The sequence below is a fragment of the Podarcis tiliguerta genome (assembly GCF_965153285.1).
Source record: "Podarcis tiliguerta genome assembly, chromosome: 1".
NCBI lineage: Eukaryota > Metazoa > Chordata > Lepidosauria > Squamata > Lacertidae > Podarcis > Podarcis tiliguerta.
In genome coordinates, this window is record NC_139534.1 from 25,212,994 (window position 1) to 25,238,836 (window position 25,843).

A 25,843-nucleotide genomic window follows, 5' to 3' on the forward strand; every position below is an offset into this window, starting at 1 on the left:
AAGACAGAGGTCTTCACCGTAAAGCTCACTGGGTGGTCTTGAGCACTGACATTTCTCTGTGGGGAAATTCTGGGTGGGCAGAGTCATTATTTAGCTAATGTTGGACTTGGGATGGTCCCAGGCCTGTGAATTTATAGAAGTGAAAAATGGGCCGCGCAAAGGTAAGGTTCCCCCATGGTCTGAGGACTTCCGAAGCATGCAAGCCGAAGTAAATTAAATGAAAAGAAACATTTGTTTGAGGTGGAGAAAAACAGATTGACAAAGGTCTACGTGGGGTGCTTTTTCTGGGGGGACGCAGGGGTACGCATACCCCTAAATATTTTGTGAATCTAAGTTTGGCCTCATTGAGGGGCAGTATTTCAATATGAGTAGGAAAATGAGAGTACAGTGGTACCTCTGGTTACATACTTAATTCGTTCCGGAGGTCTGTTCTTAACCTGAAACTGTTCTTAACCTGAAGCACCACTTTAGTTAATGGGACCTCCTGCTGCTGCCATGCCACCGCTGCGCGATTTCTGTTCTCATCCTGAAGCAAAGTTCTTAACCTGAGGTACTGTTTCTGGGCTAGTGGAGTCTGTAACCTGAAGTGTATGTAACCTGAAGCGTATGTAACTCGAGGTACCACTGTACCCCCTAAACATTTGTTTAGAAACAAAGCACTGGGTCTAGGTGTAAAGACTTGAGGGACCTATGGAATATCAAGGGCAGATTGGGGGTGGTCGAGGGTGTCAGTTGGAGGAGAAATGGAGGTCAGGGAATTGGTCTGCTTCAGCAACAACATATTATGGGGTGGTGGGGCATTAGGTTCAGGAAGATTGGAGTCATGAGGTTTGTAGAATGCTCTCCCCAGGAAGGCTCGCCTGGCGCCTTCATTACATATCTTTAGGCATCAGGCGAAAACGTTTTTCTCCAACCAGGCATTGGGTTGACTAACATTCTATGGCTTTTTAAATCTGTTTGTGGAAGCGGAAGTATTGATTTGTTCCTCTTTACTATGTATCTTGTATTCTCATTTTGTATTTGTTTTTCCTGTTGTGAACCACCCTGGGATCTTCATATGAAGAGCAGTATACAAATATAAATAAGGATAATGCTCCCCATGCTATTTGGGGATGTTTGGGAGGAAGGAAGGACACTCCTTCCACACACAAACACACCCCATATATATATATCAATAAAGCTACCAATCCTAAATCTTTAGCAGTAAATAATCCAGGAAGGTGCGTGTGTGTGGGGGGGGGATGAACAATAGGTTTCCTTTCCCTTTGCTCCCTCCTGAAACCTCACCCACTTTTAGGAAATTTGAATCATGCTACAAGCTTCCTCTTCCAGGTGGGTTGGAGCCCGGAACTCCTGTTGGGACTGAAGGGGGTACACTGCAGCATTCAACGTGGGTCCCCAATTGCCCCCTATAATACTGAAGCTGGGCATTCCTGTTTGGAAATTAAACGGGGCCGCTTAAAAATGAGGTTGCTGTTTCTAGACACACAGGGTGCAACCCAGGGAAGTAGAGGTTTGTTAGAGTTTATAAAGCCAAGTAACTTGTCAAGTACACAACTCCCATCATCCATGCCCATTGGCCATGCTGTTTGGGACTGATGGGAGCTGTAGTCCAACCCACTCTCTGGAGGACAACAGGTGCCCTTCTCCTGTCCTAAGGTCTGCACCCGATACTATGGAATCCCAACACCGGACAATGCAATCCTATGTGTTTCTACTCAGAATGATTGAACTCAGTTCAGTCGACATCTGCTTGGGCCTAGGGCTGTAGCCTAATTAATTTGCATCCAGAATAAGTCTATCAGATATAAGAAGAATGTTGGTCTATTGCAAGTAGATAATTTTCCCCTGCTCCAAAGCTGCAGCGGAACTGTTCCGTCAAACCATTGTTTATTGACCTAATTTCCCTTTCCCCTGAATGTTGAGAGGCTCCTCTGGTAAATAATGAATTGTTCAATGTCTTAGTCACTTATTTTCTTTATGTCCATTTTGTGTGCTTCGGAATGATTTCTCACTAACCTCGGGAGTGCTTCCTGGTGGGTTCGTTTTCAACCAGCGGTAGCTCACAAGGGAGGCAGAGGCAGCGACGTCCTCCCAGCGGGGGGCTGGAGTGAGCTCCAGAATGGTGGTGTCAGCCCCCTAGATATGCTAATGTTTGTGGGGCTGTGAAACCAGAACTCCCCCAGCCCCATTGCTGTCCCTCCACCACTCAGCTCCAAAGATTGCAGTGCCATCGCTGCAGAGAGGGCACAACTCCCGAAGCAGACCCTATTTTATGCCACCACTGAATGTGAGAAGGGGAGTACCGTCAAACAAGTAATCTCACATGAAATCATGAGTTGGTACTGTTATTTCAGAAGACTGTTGCATGCCGGCTAATGCATGTTTGAATCAAAGTCTTCAAATAAATGTTAAACATTTAAGTGTGAACTCAAGTGAGATTATTATTATTACTAATAAAATAATTATACCCCGCCCATCTGGCTGGGATGCCCCAGCCACTCTGGGCAACTTCCAACACAAATAAAAACATAATGAAACATCAAACCTTAAAAACTTCCCAATACTGGGAAGTATTGCCTTCAGAGATCTTCTAAAAGTTGTGTAGTTCTTTACAGTGGTGCCCCGCAAGACGAATGCCTCGCAAGACGGAAAACCCGCAAGACGAAAGGGTTTTCCATTTGCAGAGGCGCTTCGCAGGACGAATTTCCCTATGGGCTTGCTTCGCAAGACGAAAAATGACGAAAAAAATTGAATTTTTTTTTTGCTCCAAAACCCCTTATTTTGAATCGCTAAGCTGCTAAAAGCATTTTAGCAGCAAAACCGCTAATCCCCCACCCCTTAAAAAGCCGTTTTTAGCCCTTAAATCACCAATAGCGCTAATAGCGCTACTCCGTCAATGGGCTTGCTTCGCAAGACGAAAAAACCGCAAGACGAAAAGACCCGCGGAACGGATTCTTTTCGTCTTGCGAGGCACCACTGTATATCCATGACATCTGATGGGAGGGCGTTCTGCAGGGAGGGCGCCACTGCCAAGAAGGCCCTCCGATTGATTTCAATAGATCTTAAAGGTAAAGGTACCCCTGCCCGTACGGGCCAGTCTTGACAGACTCTAGGGTTGTGCGCCCATCTCACTCAAAGAGGCCGGGGGCCAGCGCTGTCCGAAGACACTTCCGGGTCACGTGGCCAGCGTGACATCGCTGCTCTGGCGAGCCAGAACCGCACACGGAAACGCCATTTACCTTCCCGCTAGTAAGCGGTCCCTATTTATCTACTTGCACCCGAGAGTGCTTTCGAACTGCTAGGTTGGCAGGCGCTGGGACCGAACGACGGGAGCGCACCCCGCCGCGGGGATTCGATCTTAAATCACCACAAATTTGGAAGCAGTTTGGTTTGCTGGGCGCTCTCTAGAGAACTTGCCCTTTTATGGCTTTGAACCAGGGCTGATGAGGAATTAGCCAATCAATTATTTTAGCAATTGAACATATGAGGTACCCTTAAAAGAAGTCAGACGATTGGTTCATTTAGCCCAGTGCTGTTTGGTCTGCCTGCCAGCGACTCTTGTTCTCTTCCTGGCCCTTGTTAAGCGAGATCCTTGGCTGTGGCTCCCCATAGTAATGCCATTCCTGAGAGCTCCTGGGAGACAGTGTCTAGGTTTTGTACAAGCTGAAGTAAATCCCCCAGCATTTATTTCTTTGCCTTTAGCAGGCCTTAAAATGAGGGAGGGCAGTCTCTGCACAAGCTGTCTGTGGCATACAAAATTATTGCTATTGTGGGGGGAAGCAAAAATAGTAAAATGCCCAACCACAGAGTGCAGTGACTTGTTGTTGTTATGATGATGATGAGCGAGGAAGTGAGTGTGTACAGGCAGACACAATACTTTGTACAGTGGTACCTCGGGTTAAGAACTTAATCATTCTGGAGGTCCGTTCTTAACCTGAAACTGTTCTTAACATGAGGTACCACTTTAGCTAATGGGGCCTCCCGCTGCCGCCGTTGCGTGATTTCTGTTCTCATCCTGAAGCAAAGTTCTTAACCCGAGGTACTATTTCTGGGTTAGTGGAGTCTGTAACCTGAAGCATCTGTAACCCGAGGTACCACTGTATGTGGTTCACAGAGGTGCATGAAACACAGTGACAGGCAGGAACACCAGGCTTTATTGCATACAAAAGCTGAAATGAGTGACTGGGGCCTTAGAGCTCAGCTTAGTTTTGGCCTACACTTGCAAGCAGAGTACAATGGTAGAACAGTCAGCAGCCGGAAGTGCAGCCAGGAGAATTCATTTTGCACACTCCTCTTTGTGAAAATGACCTGCTGAATTGCCATCCTCCTCCTCGTCGGCTAAAGGGTTTGGTGAAAATCTCTTGTCCTTGAGGCATAGGGCTGTGAAGCGGGGCATGTCCCCCTCAAGGAAACTTCAATTTTCATTAAAAAAGAAGCAGCAGCTTCCATTTCATGAAGTCTCATTGAGGAGAAATATGATACACACACAGAGAGAGTTAAATAATTTCCCTTGCATTTTCCCCATATATTTCTATTTTCTGGCCAGTGCATTGCATCCCATACCCACAACCTGCTCCAGGGGGTTCGGGGGGGGGCATGCCAGGGGTATGATTTATGTACGGCTAAACATGTGTAAAATATCCTTTCAGATCTTTGTGCATTCAGGAGAGAGCAGGAACGCTGTGACCATCTACAGTCACATTCGGTTTGTGTCCTCATACATTTAGCTGAACACACCAGAGTAGCGCTATTGTGACTCTCCTTGCATTATCCCATTATCAGAAAGCTTTGTGTTTTCCAGGCCAAGGAGAGTCATGGCTGTTACCTCACTTCCTGTCACCCTGACAGCTAATGTCTGAACTTTGCTTTAGAACAACCAGGTGCGGGTTCCTCCCACAGCGAAGTCAGAGACACCCCCCCCCCCACCAAAAAGCAGACACGCATTCTCGTTTAACAACTAATTGATTTATTTAACAATACAAATTTCTTTCTACCACTTGGTGTAAGCAGAGAAAAGTTCAGAAACAAAATTATTCTTATTTTTTTAAAGTTTAAATGTTTACACAAAAAAAACCCCAACCTCTTACTTCAGTAAATATAAAATTTACAGACAAAAAAAAACCTACATGAAAAAGAACAGGGTTGTGACAAACCGATGACAGAAAGAGAATTCAGACTCAATAATCAAATGTTTGGTAAAGAGGACAACGGGCAATAGTGAAGAAGCATCTCCCTTTGAAGGTTTCTGAAATCTGAGGTGCAAAATGAAACAAAGCACATTAAAAACAAGAACAAGATTTTTTAATTATACTCTATATTTTGCGACATAAATATTTGAAAACTTTGTAGGTCACATATTTAATATGTGAAATATACAATTTGCAGCTCATTGTAAATCCATGGGAGTGTTGTACATGCAAAGTATGGGTGCATTTTTTTCGGGCATACGGGAACCAGCAAAATCTTTTGAGCCTCTCCCCACACTCTTACGATGCCTGGTAGTTGTAGGGCCTTAGTTCTCTTAGGTTATAGTGCAAACCTAGAAAGCGTGCATGCAGTATAAACTCCACTCATTTTAGTGGGACCTTCCGTGATCCACTGAAATGGATGAAGGCTGCCTAGCCGAAGCACCCTACAGATCACACCCTATATAATGTGCTCCCCTTACAAAATGAGATGTAGGCCTAGATCTCGCTGAGGTTTTTAGTGCTGCAGACTGAAGTCTGTGGCTTATATGACCAGAACTGCTGGGATAGCTCATTCGGTAGAGCACAAGACTCTGAATCTCAGGCTCGTGGGTTCGAGCCCCATGTTGGGCAAAAGATTCCTGCACAATAGGTAGAGGGTTGGACTAGATCAGGGTTCCCCAAACTTAAGTCCCCAGCTGTTTTTGGACAACAACTCCCATCATCCCTAGCTAGCAGGACCAGTGGTGAGGGATGATGGGAACTGTAGTCCAAAAACAGCAGCTGGAGATCCAAATTTGAGAAACCCTCGACTAGATGATCCTTGGGGTCCATTCCAACTCTACGATATGGAGAAGCAATGGAGACTGAATACTTCCATGTACACAGAAATCTAGCATGCCAGGGATATAGCTAGGCTAAAATCCTGCCCTCCAACATTTAGTTTTCTATGTAGAGGGAACTTTTGTGTATCGTTCAAATCATGAGTCTCTTCTCTATCTGCAGTTCCAAGGTGGCACATCCCAGAAACAGCCTGGCCACCTCAGTGAGGACTGGAATATAGTGAGAAACATAGTACAGAACAGTCTGTTCGCCTCTGCCAAACCAGACAGAACCCAAATTTTACAATGACTCTTGCATCAGGTTCTGAAATCGAACCTGAGCTGTTAACAAACCCCTCTCAAACGGCAAGTGAAAACGGCCTTCGGTTGAGAGGTAAACTTGTTTCAGAATATGTAAATATAGAGAATTAAGGAACATGGGTCTGGTGATGTCAGACACGGAGTTCAAAAGTTTTGCAGGCATGAACCTGCAACATGTTGAAGCCTCTGCGTTCTGACAATACTTAGATAATTGCAAATACTGAAATGCAATTTCCAATAAATGCAAAGCACTGAACTGTTAAATGGAGGAGGTGCTCCGAAACTTCCAAAAATGCACAGCAGATCTGGTGGGCGAGGATTACAGATAGCAAATTAGTCATAAGAATGCAGTTCAGGGTCTTTCTGTCTCTAAGCTATGGGCTGCATCCAGTTGCCACCCCTCTGCTGAAAGAGGGCCCTTTGATCTAGTGGAGCCTTCCGGGATTGAGTTGGTCTTCAGGGATTTCCACTCTCACTTGATGTTCCAAAGGGCGCTCCAAGCCTTCAGGGTGGATTTTGGGAGGCTGGACTATAGGGGAGGCTGGCCATTGGCCAAGAGCTCTTTGATATCTGCTCAGCTGACAGAAGGCCCTGCTGGATCAATGAGTCTTTCTACCCGCAGAGGGATATCAACTGGAAGCAACCCTTCGTCACCACCACAGAGAACATAAAAAGAGAAAGTAATCGCCACCGAACAAGTTGCAAGAATTTCATGCCTGTGTCTAAGACTCGATTCATACATTGTTCTGATGAGTTTACGGCTTGCATTGGGTGAAATGTAGATATTTTTATTGCATGCATCATTTCCAGCTGGACAGCTCAGTTGGTTAGTGCATGGTACTGATAACGTCAAGGTTGCAGGTTCGAACCCCATATGGGACAGCTGCATATTCCTGCATTGCAGGGGTTGGACTAGATGATCCTCAGGGTCCCTTCCAGCTCGACAGTTCTACAATGAGTGCCAGTCACCCTAACGAAGGTGGTGGAACGTGACACAGGAAATACTTGTAATCCAAGCTGATCTAAACATCCACAGCATATACTACTTAACATGGAAGGAACAGAGCAGATTGGGGGTAGAAAATTAAGCTGCAAAGTCATGTATGAATCAGGCCTTAGTTGCACAGGGTACTTTCTACCGGGAGATTCTCCTGAGCAATCTCCTGAGTGGAAATTGTGCAAAAACACGACTTTGGAGAGATTCCATTAATTTCACTGGGGCTTGTGCAGGAGACCGTCCTTTCGGGTTGTACTCAGAACGACTAGTTAATTAGAACCTATGTTTCCCTTATAAAAGTGCATTTGCCTCCACTATTGTCATTATTAATATTAATGTTCTAGTTTCTGATTTAACAGCTCACTGTTCATTCCACTTTCAGAAAAGCGGGTATACACAGCATGCAGCCAAGCTGCTTTGGAAGACAGTTTAACATGATTAGATAAACTGCAATTTTACACCTCTGTCTAAACCACAGAACTGCCTGCAATCTGATACAAGTTATAATCTCAGCAAAATCCACAGCGCCTTTTATTTGGGGGGGGGGGGGCGCAGGGAATTAAGCCCACCAATTTGAAAACCTTTCCATTTTGACTTGCAAAAGCTAGCTCGTTTATGGTAAATTAGAGGGAGGGGAGGAAGAGAACAAACTGCAAAAAAATATCCACGAGGAAACCACATTATTAGGTGGGTTGCTCGAGGATTTGCTATGAAGTAGCAAGGCACACAACTGCCCTGCCCCAACCAACATTTGTACCCCGCTATTGGCCCTATCAATAAAGGAAGACTGCAGATGATTATTTACCAATATAACCCATTCATAATATGGAATGCATGTAGCCGCTTGATAAACTTGTGTAAATTTGTTTGGCCAAGGGGAGAGAAGAATCATATTGCTCTCTAACTTCTGATCCGTGGAAGAACTGTGGCTAAGAGTCCCCTAGATATTTGCCCAGGCGATACCAGGTGCTTACGTGAGCACACAGTAGCGGTATGCATCCAGCAAACCCATTTGTGCGGGCATCGCCATATATTAAGCATCAACTGCTCCTCAGCAGGTCTGTCCGTCCTTTAAATACAATGGAGGGCCAAACCAAAATAGTAGGCATGTGATTTGCACTTGCATGCATGTTATTAAAATGGCGAAAAGCAGGCACAATAGGAGGGGGAGGATTTCAATCAGGACCATGGAGAGAGGTGGTTTAACCTTTTCCTCCCTTGCTGTGGTCCCAGCAATGGCGCCGTCAAAGCTCTAAGCCTGTGGGGAACGTCTATCCCAGGGCTGATAGCAGTTTACAGGTGTGTGTGTCTGTGTGAGCGCATACATGGATTTTCATCAGGACTGTGGCAGGAGAGGAAAGGGTTATCCCACCTTTTAACATGCCCTAATTCTGACCCCACCCCACTTTGCCCCCCTTGCTGCTTACCATTCATTTCTTTCAAATACTTGCATCTCTGATTTTTGATGCATTTACCTTTCATGGCTACTGACAAGTAAAAAAAAAGAACAATACAAAATAAATAAATGTAAGATCCTGGGGGGGGGGGGGAGTGACTTATGATGGCTCCAGGTGGTTGTGGGATGATGATGATGGGATCTATCCATTCTCCCAGGCCTAAGATATTGCTGGTGCTTAAGACTTAGCATGCAGAGAACTAGAATAGCAGAAGGTTCAGCATGAAGTTTGTCCCTCAGGAGCACCAGTCAGAGGCAAACTACAAGTCTAGACAAGAGCAATAGATCTTATGCTCAGGTTTTTCCTTTCCCCCTCATGCTTGCTTTCTGCCTGTGGGTGGGGGCACTGTGGGCGTCCGTCTCTAAACAGCCCTACATTCTAGCCTGCTTCAGTATGCTTTAGATTTTTAGCTTCAAATATGAAAACAAAGAAACTATTCCTTGGGGGGAACATGTTTATTTGTGTTTGAGATGATACAGTGGATGCTCTCTTCTGAGCTACAAGGTGGTGGCGATGGGAGGGAAAGGGGGGGTGAAAGGAAAAGAAAAAAAGAAAAAAAAGAGGGGAGGGGAAACCCTTTCATTACAAACCGACGAAGGTAGAAGTTTAAAACAGTTTTCACAACAGCATGTACCACATATCGGAAATAGATCTGGGCTTAATACAAATGACGTAATTTCCTAGTAATCTACAGCTACCTTTAATAACTTCATACAGATAATGAATTAGGCTAAAATGCACTATAATATTTGGTTGACTTCAGGAACGGTATCCTTAGTTACATCACAAAATACATTTTGATATCCCAAAGAAGCAAGACTTGCAAGTAGGCGTTTTAAACATAACTAATCTACAGCTACAAAGTTCTACTCTTGGATAGCGTTTACCTTTTCCTTTCTGTTTCTCGTGGTTGGGGAGGGGAGGGGTTAAGGGTCGAGGGGAAGCGACATCCCCGTCTTTGAAAGGATAAAAGCAGAGAGTAGAATCAGTATAACATATACACAGAAGTCCGTATTGTAAAGGCTATAAAGATCGGTTGCACACTGCAGGGGCTGCCTCCGTGCACCTCGGCGCCGCACACCAAGCCGTCGGGGCGTGGCTTATGTTGCGTATCTCTTGGTCCACTGCCTGGCTATCCTGTCATGCTCGGCTCTGTTGGTCAGGTACTGAGTAGCTATGCTTCCTACCAGAGGATCAGCTGCAAGAGTTAGGTGCATGGGGAAAGGGGGGGGGGGACGACAAGGGAAGAAATGGGAGGAGAGGGAGGGAGACGTCGCGTCAAGATCAGAGACACATCAGCATCACAATAGTTCATTTCGCCACACTTGTTTCCAACTTAAGCTGCGGGGCAGAACCTCCTCAAGGAAGCATTGTTCAAAAGACAAGGTGCTTGACCTAAACGTCAGCCGGAAAGAGAATGCGGACACTTGTGGACACGAAGCAATTTTTTTTGGGGGGGTGGTTTGGTTCTCCAACAATGTCTTCCCTTTTCTCTCTCAAAACTCTCCCCTTCCCCTGAACATTTCAAACTGCGATTTTGTGAATGGTGCCCCCAGCACTCTCTCAACATTCAAAATGTGCCCTCTGGTCCAAAATGGCTGGCAACACATGGCAATAATCTATAGCAGTCTTTCTTAGTCCACCTTTTTAAAGTAAGTTAGAGCTGGACAAGCCTAGAACTTTGTACATGGGAAGGTATCTCAAGGGCTTCGCAGATTTTGTGATTTAATCTTGAGCAAACTGGGAGCGCTGAGAGTGCATTCTGCCATTAAACTGAATGCAAAGTCTGAATCCGCGGCCAATTCTACTTCAAAGTCCAGGTATTCAGAGGTTTAAACACAACCTGAACAAAGAGGATCCGTTTCCAGGCCACCCTGTGTAAAAGGAAAACAACCCACCTTTTCAACCTGAATTTATCTCATCCAGGTCTGATCCCACATTTATGTAATTGTTTACACAGTCATTGTACTTTGAACAATCTCTCCCCCCCCTTTTTTTTTTACAGCTAAGGGTAGGAATTGTTTTGACTCTGCTTACTACCCAATTAGTAATTCCTGTCCTTTCAAAAAAATAAACAAAACAAAACAAACCATTGCCTTACCAGGATTGCAGTCTGTCAAGAGAGAACAAATAGACAGCAAGACCTTTGAAATAGTTAAAGCAGGGCTCCAGTTGTCTTTCAGAATATCCAGACAGATGACTCCTTGACTGTTGATGTTGCAGTGATAGATCCTAGTGCGAAACGTAACCTAGAGGTAGAAGTCGGGGGGGGGAGATTGCGGGGGGGGGGGGAGAGAATCATTACACGCTCTTCATGCACAGCTTGTTGCCAGCTTTTTGAAACCAGCCTTGAATTATTCACCCTCTGTGGGAGAATTTTTTTCTATAGAGACCTTTCATTTCATTTTATTTTTTGTTGCTGCTGCTCATTCTGTAAGGCTCATCTGAAAAGTGGTTCCCCGCCACTGCCACTTTTCAAGCAGCTGTCTTGACTCATGTTTGCCATGTAGATCTCAATGTTAAAAGCTTTATTGCGGTTCACCCTCCCCTCCCCGGCAGGCATGCACACAGCATTTTGAAATCCCACTTTGAAACCACCACCACAACAACAGAGGGAAATTTATTTTGTATTGTCCTTCTGTGCCTGGGAGATAGACAAAACTAGCACTCAGATGACTAGCTCCGTTCCATTTCAGTGCATGTTAAGGCCAAAACATCAGAGAGAGAGATATAAAGTTATATAAATTTGCTGTTTGATTGCTGCAGAGGAGTCTGGGGTTTGGGGAGAAATGGGTTGAGGAGCCTGTGTGCAACTAAGCCAGTCCATTTAATTTGTTAGGGGAAATTTAAGTACCGTATTTTTTGCTCTATAAGACTCACTTTTCCCCTTCTAAAAAGTAAGGGGAAATGTGTGTGCGTCTTATGGAGTGAATGCAGGCAGTGCAGCTATCCCAGAAGCCAGAACGTTCAACTTCCAAGGTTACCACTGTAATAATAATAATATTTTATTTGTATCCCACCCATCTAGCTGGGTTTCCCCAGCCACTCTGGGCAGCTTACAGCATATATAAAGAAATTGTAAAACGTCAGACTTAAAAAAATTCCTGATACAGGGCTGCCTTCGGATGTCTTCTAAAAGTCAGATTTTCAGTTGTTTATTTCCTTGAAATCTGATGGGAGGGCACCACTACTGAGAAGGCTCTCTTGCAGAGAGGGAACCACCAGAAGGTCCTCAGAGCTGGACATCAGTGTCCAGTGTCAAGCTCTCCAGAAGGCTAGGACCATCAGGGCTGAGAGAAAGGGCCAACTAAGCTTAGGTGTGCCTGCCAGGGGGTAAGAACATTGGAAGATTCAGGGTGGACAAAAGGTAGAATCATAGGACTGTAGTGTTGGAAGGGTTCCCAAGAGTCATCTAGTCCAACCCCCTGAAATTCAGGAATATTTTGCTCAACATGGGGCTCAAACCAACTACCCTGAGATTACCCTGAGAGTCTCATGCTCTACTGCAGGGATCAGCAAACCTTTTCAGCAGAGGTCCGGTCCACTGTCCCTCAGACCTTGTGGGGGGCCAGACTGTATTTTGAAGGGGGAAAATGAACGGATTCCTATGCCCCACAAATAACCCAGAGATGCATTTTAAATAAAAGGACACATTCTACTCATGTAAAAACACCAGGCAGGCCCCACAAATAACCCAGAGATGCATTTTAAATAAAAGGAAACATTCTACTTATGTAAAAACACCAGGCAGGCCCCACAAATAACACAGAGATGCATTTTAAATAAAAGAACACATTCTACTCATGTAAAAACACCAGGCAGGCCCCACAAATAACCCAGAGATGCATTTTAAATAAAAGAACACATTCTACTCATGTAAAAACACCAGGCAGGCCCCACAAATAACCCAGAGATGCATTTTAAATAAAAGAACACATTCTACTCATGTAAAAACACACTGATTCCCGGACTGTTCACTGGCTGGATTTAGAAGGCAATTGGGCCGGATCTGGCCCCCGGGCTTAGTTTGCCTATGCATGCTCTACCGACTGAGCTTCGTGCAGCACATGGTTAAACTTTGGGATTCACAACCACAGTATGCAGTGATGGGCACCAACTTGGATGGAGAGCAGAGGAGCGAGGAAGGAATTCATGGCCCCCAAGCATAGTCTATGAATCAGGCCAACATAGGGGCTTGTCATGGGCTCTGAAGGACAACTAGATATTTCCAAGTTTCCCTAGAGTGATCTAGAAATGAAATGAACACAGTACTTTGGAACAGGAGATCTCTCTCTCTCACACACACACAAACACACAGGTTTGCATGTGCATGGGGACTATTCTATTGAACTTGGATAGTCTAAAACTATCACATGATCTGTCCAGCATTAACATTCCCATGGGAGATTTTCACGGATGGAACAGGGAGCTGCTCGCCATCAAAGGACTTGAAAAACACTTATGTTTCCCCATTAGACGGCATCATTATGTGTGAGGCACACCACGCTCTCATTTGTGTCATCATTCTGCTTTAATTGGCTTTAACATTCTGTACAAACCCCGCGCAGAGTTGAAATGCATTAGTTACAGAAGGAATACTTTATGGCGCAAACTCTTAATGGCACTGCACGCTAGAGGAAACAAACAAACCAAAACAGCAGTCCTCTCAATGCTTTTTCCTTTTTCTTTTTGCAGAGGGCGGTGCTTTGTAAAAAATAAATAAAAATGCATAACTCTGAGCAACTTTGTTCTGTTCCAAATTCAAGACCAGGCTCTTTGGCTTCTGCAGAACTGTGAGGACAGATTTCATTTCCTCCCTTTGCTAGTGGGGACAGATGGACAGAGAAAAGATCTACCATACACGATCCGGATAAATGCACAATTAGTTCCACACACAGGCTACCCTCTGCAGGATCAAGACCAAAGAGCTCTCTAATTTACCATCCTGTTTCCTCATTTTTTTGGAAGTTCACAAGCAAGAAATGATGGCAGAATCACTTTAAAAGGGACCTTTGGGTTTGGGTTCCTGTCCCCCCCCCCCCAAAAAAAAAACCCCCAGTAGCACTCCATGCTGCATGGCAAACTATCTGGGAACTTTCAAAAGCAAGCTTGTATGTGGAGGGCTTTCTGCTTGGTTTTTAAATCCAAAAGCCCACTGGGGATACCCAGTCTCTTGAGTATGTCAAAAATAGCTCTTTGGATCTCAGCCAGAATATACAACTTGTTAGATGAGGCACGAAATGGCAGGGGGAGAGAGGTGAGGAGTTGGGCTCTAGGTCCCTTGATTTTTGCAGCATGTCTTCAGCAGATTAAACAGCTTCGCAAACCTAACATTTTGTCTTATTTGTGCAACAGAAGATTTCTGAATCTTCTTCATCAAACATCTGCTACGCAGCTGCAATTTTTTAAACAAACATTTATGCTGGCATAAATATCTATACGATATGAGCGAGCACATGAAATTGCACTTGGGACAATTTTGTGTGCCGTGTTTTCCATATTCCCAGCCCCCCACCCCCACCCCAAGAAACAGGGTTAGACAAACAAATCACTAGCATAAACATTGTTTTGCAAATGATAATTGATTCCAACACTGAAGACTCAAATACACACAACTTTAGTCTTGTAGCTCTGCCCTTATGCACAGTGTTGGGGGAGGGAATAAGTATCTTCGGGGGGGGGGGGCATGATACATATTGGGTCCCCTGCCCCCCCCCCTCCTTGCACCTAAGCTGGATTTCCAACTTGGAACAAGCAATAGCCATTTCTCAAAAAGTATGCTATACTTAAGTGTAGAGCTATTCAAGTATTATTATATGTAAAGGTAAAGGTAAAGGGATCCCTGACTATTAGGTCCAGTCGTGACCGACTCTGGGGTTGCGGCGCTCATCTCACTTTATTGGCCGAGGGAGCCAGCATACAGCTTCTGGGTCATGTGGCCAGCATGACTAAGCCACTTCTGGCAAAACCAGAGCAGCACATGGAAACGTCATTTACATTCCTGCCGGAGTGGTACCTATTTATCTACTTGCACTTTGACGTGCTTTCGAACTGCTAGGTTGGCAGGAGCTGGGACCGAGCAATGGGAGCTCACCTTGTCGCAGGGATTCGAACCGCCGACCTTCTGATCGGCAAGTCCTAGAGTCAGTGGTTTAACCCACAGCGCCACCCGTGTCCCATTTATTATATGTAGTTTGGCCCTAATTTTCATTTGGTAGTACAGCATTAAGACCAGTATTCCTTTAAAAAAAAATTTTTTTTTAGATAATTAATATCAGGATGTAGTTCTTGAAATAGAAGGTCCCATTTGTTAGACCTTGCTCTTTTCCAAGTGATTTAACCCGCCTTATTGCAGAAGCGAAACAATTATGACAGATTTTGTCAAGTTACCAGAAATATGGGTGAAAATCAAGCAGTTCTCCGTAATCAAAAGCACATTATTTGAGATTAATGAACAACTTTACAATTCAGCGTACATCTCATAATCTCTTAAATACTACTGGAATCAGTGGGACATAAGGGACTATACAAGATTTCAGGAAATATCATATTGTACTCAACCTGTCAGTTTGCTAATTGCTTCGTTTGGGTTTTCCTAATTCGTGGGTACTTTTGAGTCTATTCACACTGGTACTTTTCTGTTCAGGCCACATGAATGCCTGCTAAGTGCCAACGAATTGTGGTCAAGATTGCAGCATGTTAGAGTTACTTTCAGTTTTAAGTTAAAACTTACCTAAGGTAAGAACTGGCTTTCAACACCCTCCTTATACGTTTATGGGCACTTATCAAAATCTCTGTAATTGGGTCAAGTGGTCTTACAATGTTGCTTATGCAGAAATCGATAATGATTGACACAAGTCACTGAATACCCTCCAACGGGTCACAGCAGAAAACCAGGATGTGCGTCACAGGCACAAGATCGCACCCCGCATCTTTTGGAGCTGTGGCAAAACATTTGTTTTTGGGCACTGTGCTCTCATGAGCACGGCCCCCCAAAATGGGATGTCCCGATTGAATCAGTTCAGTTGGGAGGTATGGTCACTGTACTAACTTCAGTTGCTGAAGCTGCACTTTAGCTTGCTAAACCAAGAGTTTGACTCCATTCTCACATGAGGCCGAGGCTCTTGGTTTAATAAACCATACTTGCACATGAAGCCTGATTGCTCCTCCCCTGGAGAGAGTGGGGAAACAAACCATAGAATAGAATCATAGAATCATAGAGTTGGAAGAGACCACAAGGGCCATCGAGTCCAACCTCCTGCCAAGCAGGAAACACCATCAGAGCACTCCTGACATATGGTTGTCAAGCCTCTGCTTAAAAACCTCCAAAGAAGGAGACTCCACCACACTCCTTGGCAGCAAATTCCACTGTCAAACAGCTCTTACTGTCAGGAAGTTCTTCCTAATGTTTAGGTGGAATCTTCTTTCTTGTAGTTTGGATCCATTGCTCCGTGACCACCTCTCTGGAGCAGCAGAAAACAACCTTTCTCCCTCCTCCATGTGACATCCTTTTATATATTTGAACATGGCTATCATATCACCCCTTAACCTCCTCTTCTCCAGGCTAAACATGCCCAGCTCCCTTAGCCGTTCCTCATAAGGCATCGTTTCCAGGCCTTTGACCATTTTGGTTGCCCTCTTCTGGACAGAACTGCCCAGAACTGGACACAGTACTCCAGGTGAGGTCTGACCAGAAAGCATATAACTTGATGCTACAGCCGAACCCAGCATTGCGGTTTCTTTCGCCTTAACAAACCACTATTGCTTGCCTGCCCTAAGCCATGGCCTGGTGTTGACTTACTGATCATATCTTGGAGTGGAGCAAACCATGATCCCAGGGTTCAGACCTAACACTAAGCAGTCCCCTTCCTGCTTTACTTACCTGCCTGTGTCAGGAAAAGAATGAAGTAGACGCAATTGGACTGTGTGCACAGCATGGTTTATTATGCTAATAAACTTAGCTTGCCATTACAGAGACTTAAACTTAGATGGCCACAGAGACTGGACAGGAGCACAAAGTTAGCTTAGTTCAAGCTGAGTGTTACACTTCATTTCATCTCAGAATTTCCCTGCTTCGGGTAGTTATCTCACATTGCTTTAATAAAGCAACTGTTTCTTTGAAATGGTTAATTTTCTGTTTCAGTTTGAGGCAGCCGAAACACAGAGGTTTAGATCAGTGTTTCCCAAACTTGGGCCTCCGGCTGTTTTTGGACGACAGCTCCCATCATCCCTAGCTGGCAAGACCAGTGGTCAGGGATGATGGGAATTGTAGTCCAAAACAGCCGGAGACCCAAGTTTGGGAAACACCAAAATACACTAGGCAGTATACTCACCTGATCAAAGGCTGGTAGGAAAGGGGGAACTAAGAGGATATTATTAGCCATTTAGGAATGTTTTCCTGCATGTGTGAGAGGGAATGGAATCACAACCATAAACATTCCCTAAACTATCTAAGGGGGATGGAGGGAGATTAATAGCTACTGGCACGCTGACAAAATTCATTTCCCCCCACCTCAGGAAATTGCCAACCCTGAGTTGTAAGTTCTGCAACACACTGAGTGCAAGTTAAATGTGGATTCTTGGGCTGCATATTGTACAGCTGGGCACGGTCACCGGTTTATTTGAGATCCTGGGCTACGCTTGAAACCTCAGAGCTGTGGAGTCTTCTTTTCCCCCGATAGTCAAATGTGTCTCATGAGCACTGGTACAAATGTGAAGAATGGAGATACATTCAAGGATGGAGAAGCTGCATATAGAAATACAGAGAGCCACAAATGCTTACCTTTGGTGGTTTAAATGGATAATCGGATGAAAACGTGATATCCAGAAAGAAGACACCACCTTCGTACACAGAACCTGGGGGACCGAGGATAGTAGATCTCCACTCGTAAATGTTATCGCCTTTAGGCCCAGCACTGTTGAAATAATAGAGAGGGAGGGATAAACAGAAAGTGATCTGGACAGTTCCTGGGCATTGACAGTCATTACTCATTTCATCCTTAAATCCTCGTCAATGACATCTGTTGTCATTGGTGTGGAGCTTTTGTATGAGTGTGCTATGAACGAAGGAACGGCGCGTCAACTGTGCTTCTGTCAATGTTTTCAAACACAAAACCCATCTTTGTCTTTTATGATATTTAGCTCTGTAGCCTTTTTGTCTGCTGCTCTTTCCGGTGCGTGGGGCATTCATGAAAGAAAGCTTGGGGAGGGGGGCGGGAGGAAGAGGGAATGTCTTAAAACACAAAGGACTACAATCCAACACAGGGAAGGGTTAGGCCTACTTAAACCCATTCATCCACCCCTCACCATTTATATCCAACCTTTTCTTCAAGGAGCTCGCGGCAGCGTGCGTGGGCTTATCTCAACTTATCTGCACAATCCTATGAAGCCAGTTAGGCTAACAGAAAGAGTCACTTGCCTACGGTATATCCAGCAAAGCTTCCAAGCTGAGAAGGGATTGCAACCCAGGTCTCTCTGCTCTGGTCCAATAAGACTACAATCCTATGCCCATCTGCCTGAGAGCAAACTCCACGAAACACAGCAGTACTTGCTTTTAAGTCAACTTGCCTAAACCTGTGCCAAAAGGTGCAAACCAGACACAACTGAATGGCAAAAAAACTCCCTTCGAAGGGTTCTTGGCTGTAAATTAGGGCTCCAAGGCAGTGATGGGGAGCCAGTGGCCCTCCAATTGTTACTGGACTCCAACTCAACACCATCCCTGCGAGTTCTGAGTCCAACCAGATCCGACAGACCAAGGGTTCCCCAGTCCTGCTCCGAGGTAACCAATGCAGACATTAAAATAATGTTTTCTTGCTTGATCCCACACTGTTCTTGCAGTTTTGCCATACAGTCAGTTCCAAGTAGTTTCCCTCGGGTCCTAAAATACTACAAATGCTTCTTGAATTTGTTCACTCGCTTCCTGAAAAGCCTCCCTTGACCTCCAGAACGAAGATCTGGAAGAGTGGTGGTCAGGAACAGCCATTCCTCAGACTATGACATTATCTGACAGTGAAAGCACGGGGGGGGGGGGTACTATACAATCTAATATAGTTTCGAAGGCCATTTTAGTTCCCAAGTGCCTGTATTATATAGTTGATCAGTTTTATAGATATGGACAGCTATTAAAGGATCCGCCCAATACTTATTTTAAGGCTTAAGTGCTCAGCGCATTACAATAATGTAGCGGCAACGATACCACTGTTAAGCGAAACTCCCCCACCCCCCTGAAAAGCCTATTTTGACAGAGGAACCACTGTTTTTATAAAGGAGGCTGCAAAGTTACTGAAAAAGCAACAAATACACTTTGAGGTTAACCAGTGGCATAGCGTGGGTTGTCAGCACCCGGGGCAAGGCAAGTAATTTGCGCCCCCCCCCCCGCTGCACTGTCGCTCCCCCAGATAGTCCCTCGCTCTCTCTCCGCACCGCACCGCACGCCTGGCACCCTCCCCTCCACAGTGGGCGGCGACCCGGCGGCTCGGATCAGATTCGCACAGCCAGCACTGCAGTGAGAGAGAGTAAGTGAGCCAGGTAGGGGCAGAGAGCTGCGAGTGCGAGCGCCCCCCCCCCCAGATGTTGCTCCCGGTGCGGCCGGCCCCCCCTGCACCCCACGCTACGCCACTGAGGTTAACGTTGTAAGAACATCTACATTCGTACAGTTATACTATAAGAGAGCCCAATGTCCATTCTGCTTCCTTTCTTTTTCACACTGATTCAAAAACAGTTTCCGAAAGACTTCAGCAAGTAACCTTTTTTTTTAGAAAAAGGCCTCTAAAGTAATGTTTATCACAAATTTTAGATGGAAGCATCAAGGTGGTCTTACGAAGCTCCCTGTTCAAGATTTTTCGCACCAGTCCCTCCTTCCCAAATAAAGTCTTCTGCTGGTATGAAATCTGACTGGCCCTCCAGGACAGAGGTTTTGTGGCCCTGATGCATTAGTGACAGATTTCATAGAATCATAGAATTGGAAGGCACCCTGAGGATCATCCAGTCCAGCCCCTTGCAATGCAGGAATAGGCAACTGTCCCTTGTGGGGACTGAACCTGCAACCTTGGCATATTCAGGACCATGCTCTAACCAACTGAGCTTCCCCAATGCCACCCACTCTGTTGCTGATCAGAGGGGTTATAGCACAATGAAAGCAGGACAAAAAATGGACATTTGTGGTAAGCAAAGTTATGGGATTTCTGCACCAAGTTACAAGATATGTTTTGAAGGGAAATGAAGCAGTCCAACTGCCTCAAAAAAATAGTACTGAAGGCAGGATCATGAGCATAAATCACCATGAAGGTATCATGAAAAAGATGCCTGGAGGAAGAGGCCCACGTGTTTTATTTCCAGGAATCATTTAGAGAAACCTATCTGGGAATAGAACTAAGTTGATAGTGAGCTGGGAACAAAAGGAGTTGGAATAGCATAACAATGTTTATTGGAGGCGGGGCAAAAGACGACTGGACTCCTTTTCATGGATTTGCCATCCCAACCTCTAGATCAGTGGTTCCCAACCTTTTTTGGGCCATGCCCCATCTAAGCATCTCTAAAATCCTGATCCCCGCCCCCTCCCCAGTGACATATAATTCTTATTATTCAGAAAGTGAACTCCTATTCACATGGAGGAAGCCTAAAACGCCATTAACTTGGTGTACGCAAGCTTCCAAAGAACAAGACATCCATGAAAGAGAGAAATAAAAGAACGAAAGGACAGTTGGGGGGAAAAATCAGTGTTAATAACTGATTCCCAAATTGCCCCCTGTGGGGCGTGTGCCCCACGATGGGAAACATGGCTCAAAATCTGGAAAGAGATTGGGGTACAAAACTCCTGCAAAATGACTTCTGGGACACTGTACCCTGTTATCCCACGTACATTCAGCAGTGGGTGATCCTTTTGTGACCCGAACGATATTAAGACCACAACATCTGGTAGAATTTCAGAGCAATCAACAGTTGTTGTTTAAACTGTGCTCCGTGACAACAGAGGTGATTCAAATATACTCAAGGAGAATTAAGACGAAGAAGGGACAACAGGCCACAATGCCTAAGTAATTCACATGCATTTCCAAAGTCGCTCGGTTAAATTATTCTGCCTGCGTTTCTTAAGTTTGCTAACAGAACAAAACAGCAGAAGCAATAAATGCCAAAAAAGGGGGGGGGGGGCTGGTGAAATGTAGAAATATTTAAAACCCATGCACAGGCCATCCGGTGCGCTAATTAACTCTTTGACATCCATTAAGCATATATCGTTTAATTAGCATTAGGCTTGGAAGTCAAATTTCAGTGGAACAATTCAATTTTGGCACAGGTTTCCTTAATGGCTATTTTATAGCTTAATGCAGAGGTTCATGCTCCTATATCATCTGTCAGCTACCTTTCCTTCAAACACCTCTAATAGCTGGATGCAATTCAATCAGTTTAACGAAACAGCTGAATTGACTTTGCAACATATTTCAGCCAAATTAATCAGTCACAATTAAGGTTACAGCCTCTAGCCGTGTGCCAGACTACCTGGTAATCACTCAAAGAGTCAGAACAAGGGCATCTATCAATTAAATAGTCAAACATCTAAGAGCAATAATTCCTAAGTTACTATTTACAGTCATCTACTGCATTACCATTAGTGCCACTTAAAATTACAAGGGTTGTTCCTAGAGGGGGGAAGTCTACTGGGGGAAAAAATAAATCCATGTATTCTAACCTGGCAGGTGCAGAAGGCATTTTTCAGAAGCCTGACACGTCTGTCTAATACAAGACCTGTCTTCAGATGGATCAGGGTGATAGTGTTCTTCTCCACTGCACTGTGAAAAAGGATGTGGGTGGCGCTGTGGTCTAAACCACTGAGCTTCTTGGGCTTGCCGATCAGAAGGTCGGCGGTTTGAATCCCTGCAATGGGGTGAGTTCCCGTTGTTCTGCCCCAGCTCCTGCCAACCTAGCACTTCAAAAGCATGCCAGTGCTAGTAGATAAATAGGTACCACTGCGGTGGGAATGTAAGCGGCATTTCCGTGAGCTCTTGCTTCTATCACGGTGTTCCGTTGCACCAGAAGCGGTTTAGTCCTGCTGGCCACATGACCCGGAAAGCTGTCTGTGGACAAATGCCGACTTACTCGGCCTGAAAGCGAGATGAGCGCCACAACCCCATAGTCACCTTTGACTGGACTTAACCTTCCAGGGGTCCTTTACCTTTACCTGCACTGTGATTTCTGTGGTGGTGGAAACCAGGGAAAAATTGAGGTATTTGAAATATCCAAAATGCAACAGCCCCTATCCCCAAAAGTAGGGTTTCCCATCGCCCTTCCCAACTGTAGTCTGAGGCACCCTTGGGTTCTCAAAGCTTATCATGGGTCCTTCAAGGGGAACAAGGGGAAACCTCCTTAGAAAGAGCAGCTGCCCACTATTCTTAACCTCCCACAGTAATACACAGCTGTAGGACTTGTGCCCTGGGGGTGAACTCTCAAAATGCATGTGTCAGGGACTGGCTGGATGAGGAGGAGTGGTGGAAGCCGCCTGAACAAGAGCCCCCCCCCCCCGGGAAAGCGCAGAGGAAGAAAATTCAGACCCTGCCTCCTGGTGGTGGGAAACCGGCCTGAGGAGGGGGGAAAGCTGGGAAGGGCTGGAGGCTGGCAGCTTGGAGGAGGAGGAGGAAGAGGAGGAGGAAACGGGCGGGTGCCCCTGCCCACAGGAATCAGACTTGGCAGCTCCAAAACAGAGCCACCCTGACAGCTTCTCTGCTGAAAGCCTGCAAACACCCCTTCCCTTCCCTTCCCTGAACAATAATAATACAACAACAACAACAACAACATTTTATTTATACCCAGCCCCGGGCTCAGGGCTGCTAACAACAAGTTTAAAACACTTAATTGGTAAAACAAAAACAGCATAAAATACAGTATAAAATGTGAATAACAATAAATTCAGAATTCAAAAATCAATTTAGGGGGAAATCCATCCAATAAACATTAGATGATCACCAGGACTAGCTGGCTAAATTAGTCCTATTTGGGCCAGCGAGGAGACCAGGGGAGAATTAGCTGTGGGATCCCAGAGCGGATAATCTGCATAAAAAGCGGAGGGGGGGGGACGAAGGGGAATAAAAGATCAGGCTAAGTTCAAATTGAAAGCCGGGCGGAATAGCTTAAATACTGCAGGCCACTGGTCTCGTGGGACAGAGCATTCCACCAGGTTGAAGCCATCACTGAGAAGGCCCTGGCCCTGGTGGAAGATAATCTGACATCCTTAGGGCCTGGGACCTCTAAACTATGATTAATCATGGACCTTAAGGTCCTCTGCGGGGCATACCAGGAGAGGCAGTACCGTAAATATGAGGGCCCTAAGCCAAATGTCACAGAGCAGAGAGCCAGGCGGAAACAGAGAGGGTCCCTTGGGGCTTGCTGTAGACAGAGGGAGGGGCCTGACTGAAATATACTCGGAGTCGAGTGTGGATTTCATGCTCTTTATTCAGCTCATAGTAGTGAGGAATTAATGTTCCCCCAAAATATCTGCTTTATATACATTATTTCCACAATGGGCCGCATGTGATTGGCTAATTCCTGGATTCTCCTGTAGGCCAATCAAGTTGCGGATTCACTTCCACCTGGAGCTGGATTGGGTGGCTCCTGTGGACCAATCAGACTGCTGCATTCTGAATCCTATTGTTCTAGGACCAATCAGACTGCTGCATTTGGATCCTATTCAACTCAGTACATAATATCGACACACAGGGTTGGAGAGTGAAGCGGGGGACATCCAAGCAACTGCTTCATCTAGACAAGAGCAACCCTTAGGAGTCTCTATTGTGTTCTCTGCTTCTTTAACTGTACATTGACTGGCGTGTCACTGTCTTTCTCTGTTCTGCGAACGACCTGCTCTCCCTGTCGGCAGCATGCAGGCCATGTCAGCGCCTTGTGTGAACTGGGTGTGCACCCCCAGAACCCTCTGCAATGCACAGACAAGCGAATGTGGACATGGCTTCCTCGAGACAAAACATCTGAAAACCACAGCCCAATGAAACGGCACCAGATTCCATCACACAGTGAGCTGTTCAGGCTGGGCTACTTGTCTATCTAAGCCCTGTGTTGCTTACCCTGACTACAGTGGCTTTTCAGGGTCACATGCAAAGGTCTTTTCCATCACCTGCCGCCACATCCAAACCAACCACTGGAGATGCCAGGGACTGAACCTGGGAGCTTCTGCACGCAAAGCCCATGTGGTCCCCCGTCCTGCTCCGTGTGGATCCTATTTGATTTTTATTGGTGTAACTTATACCCTGCTTTTGCTCTCCCTTTCAGGAGGCCTTTACAGGTTCACAGAAATGCTTCCTAATTCAAGGCAGCTCAATGATGCCTTTTCGCAACCAAGCTTATCTCCCACAGAACCATTCTCTTGCAAATACCTGCTGGGATGGGAAACCGGAGACATTGTGTGCCAATCCAATGCAAAGAATAAGATGAATCATACTGAGAGGTGCTGCAGAAAATCACTGCCATTCTAAGAAAACCAAATACACTCCGAGGCTTAAATCTTTACTTTGCAGATTTTTAAAAATAATTTTTGGGCTCTTTCATGATCTCTTTCTCTCTGCTGAGAAAGAGTGCAGCTAAGCCTAAAATCCATGCCTAAAAATACGGACAATCTTTGCTTTTAGGGAGACAACCGTAAAACCATAACAATCAATGCTGCCTCCGTAGCTCTCCTGTCCCTTGCTGTCAGTGGTGTGGCCTGGGCAGGGCCACAGGGTCGGTTGCCCCGAGCACAAAATCCCTAGGGGCACAGAATTTCAAAAGAAAAAAGTATCAATAACAAATAAAAAATAGTTCTGGGAATGGAATGGAGTGTCCTGGAAAGAGGCATGGAACTGGCTGGCTGCGAGTCTAAACAGAAGCATTAAGCGCTGCAACATTTAGTCGCAGGCCCTTCTTGTAAATTTGCAAGGGGTGGGGCAAAGCTAAGCCCTATTCTATGGCCAAGATATTCAAAAAGCAAATGTGTAAATCCTACGGAATGGTGGAAGTGTCAGGTTTTTCCCGGTCGATCACAAGAATCTTCCTACACTCTCTTATTCCCGAGTCAAACTTCACAGCGTGGATTCGGGAACTGCTGTCTCAGAAATACTCTGAAGTGGAAAAGAGTGTGAGGGTTTGTTCCCAGTTGCTGGGCTGTATTGAGCTGGTGTGATTCAGGTGCTCTGAAATATTACTAAGACAGCTGCAGCTTGAGTGGCTTATTGGCACATGCTGGAAAGAACAGTTTCTGGTTACAAGAGGGCTTTTTCCAAAGGAAACTTGTAGGTTTTATATATAAATATATATATCCCAAGCATTTAGAAAGACTGTAATGTGTGCTTGTAAAGTTCTTAAGATTTTTCCACATTTTAAAATGTTCTTATTCAAACACCACTCCTGATCCCAGAATTCCTTAAGCGCTTAAGTGTTACCTTGCTAGGCTTAGCTTAACAATCAATCTGGTTCCATTTCGGACAGCCATTGGCTAGATTCACTTGGGAAGCTCACCAGCAGGGCACGATTTGCTGTGTTTCTATTTATTTTTACAAAATCCTAGAATTGCAGAGTTCGAAGAGACCCCAAGGGTCATCTAGTCCAACCCCCTGCAATGCAGGACTCTTTTTGTCCAAAGTGGACAAAAACCTACAACACTGAGATCAAGAGCCTCGTGCTTGACCGACTGAGCTATTCCAGGTCGGCGGGATTATAACTCACTTTATTAAGAAATTGTACAAAAGGCAGGGTAAAAATTGAAACATTAGAAACGAACCCAAAGCAGACAGTACATTGAAAATACAATTAAAAACATTCACAAAGCAACAAAGTCAGAAATGAGGTTCACAGACTGAATCTAGACAAAATTTAAAACGCTGTGAAAATGCTTTTAAAAAAGTCGTAAAATAGATATTGAATTTGCCATTAGCTCACCATCACCACCTAGTGTCACATTTGTATAATGCACTTAGAACACACTTAAAACTTTATATTTGCAGCTGTATAGCGGAGTCCCCAGACCTAAAATGCTGACAGAAAGGGCAAAGTATTTGGAAGGCAAGCAGCAATCGGGAC

General features: G+C 45.2%; 1 long non-coding RNA gene across 1 annotated transcript in view; it reads left to right on the top strand.

Moving 5' to 3' along the window:
* Nucleotides 1–285: 285 nt before the first annotated feature.
* LOC310665215 overlaps nucleotides 286–25,843 on the top strand; it is an 88,971-nt gene continuing 63,413 nt past the window's right edge. Inside the window, exon 1 of the long non-coding RNA XR_014505289.1 lies at nucleotides 286–626. This is a non-coding gene — a long non-coding RNA (uncharacterized lncRNA). The remainder of the gene's footprint in view (nucleotides 627–25,843) is intronic.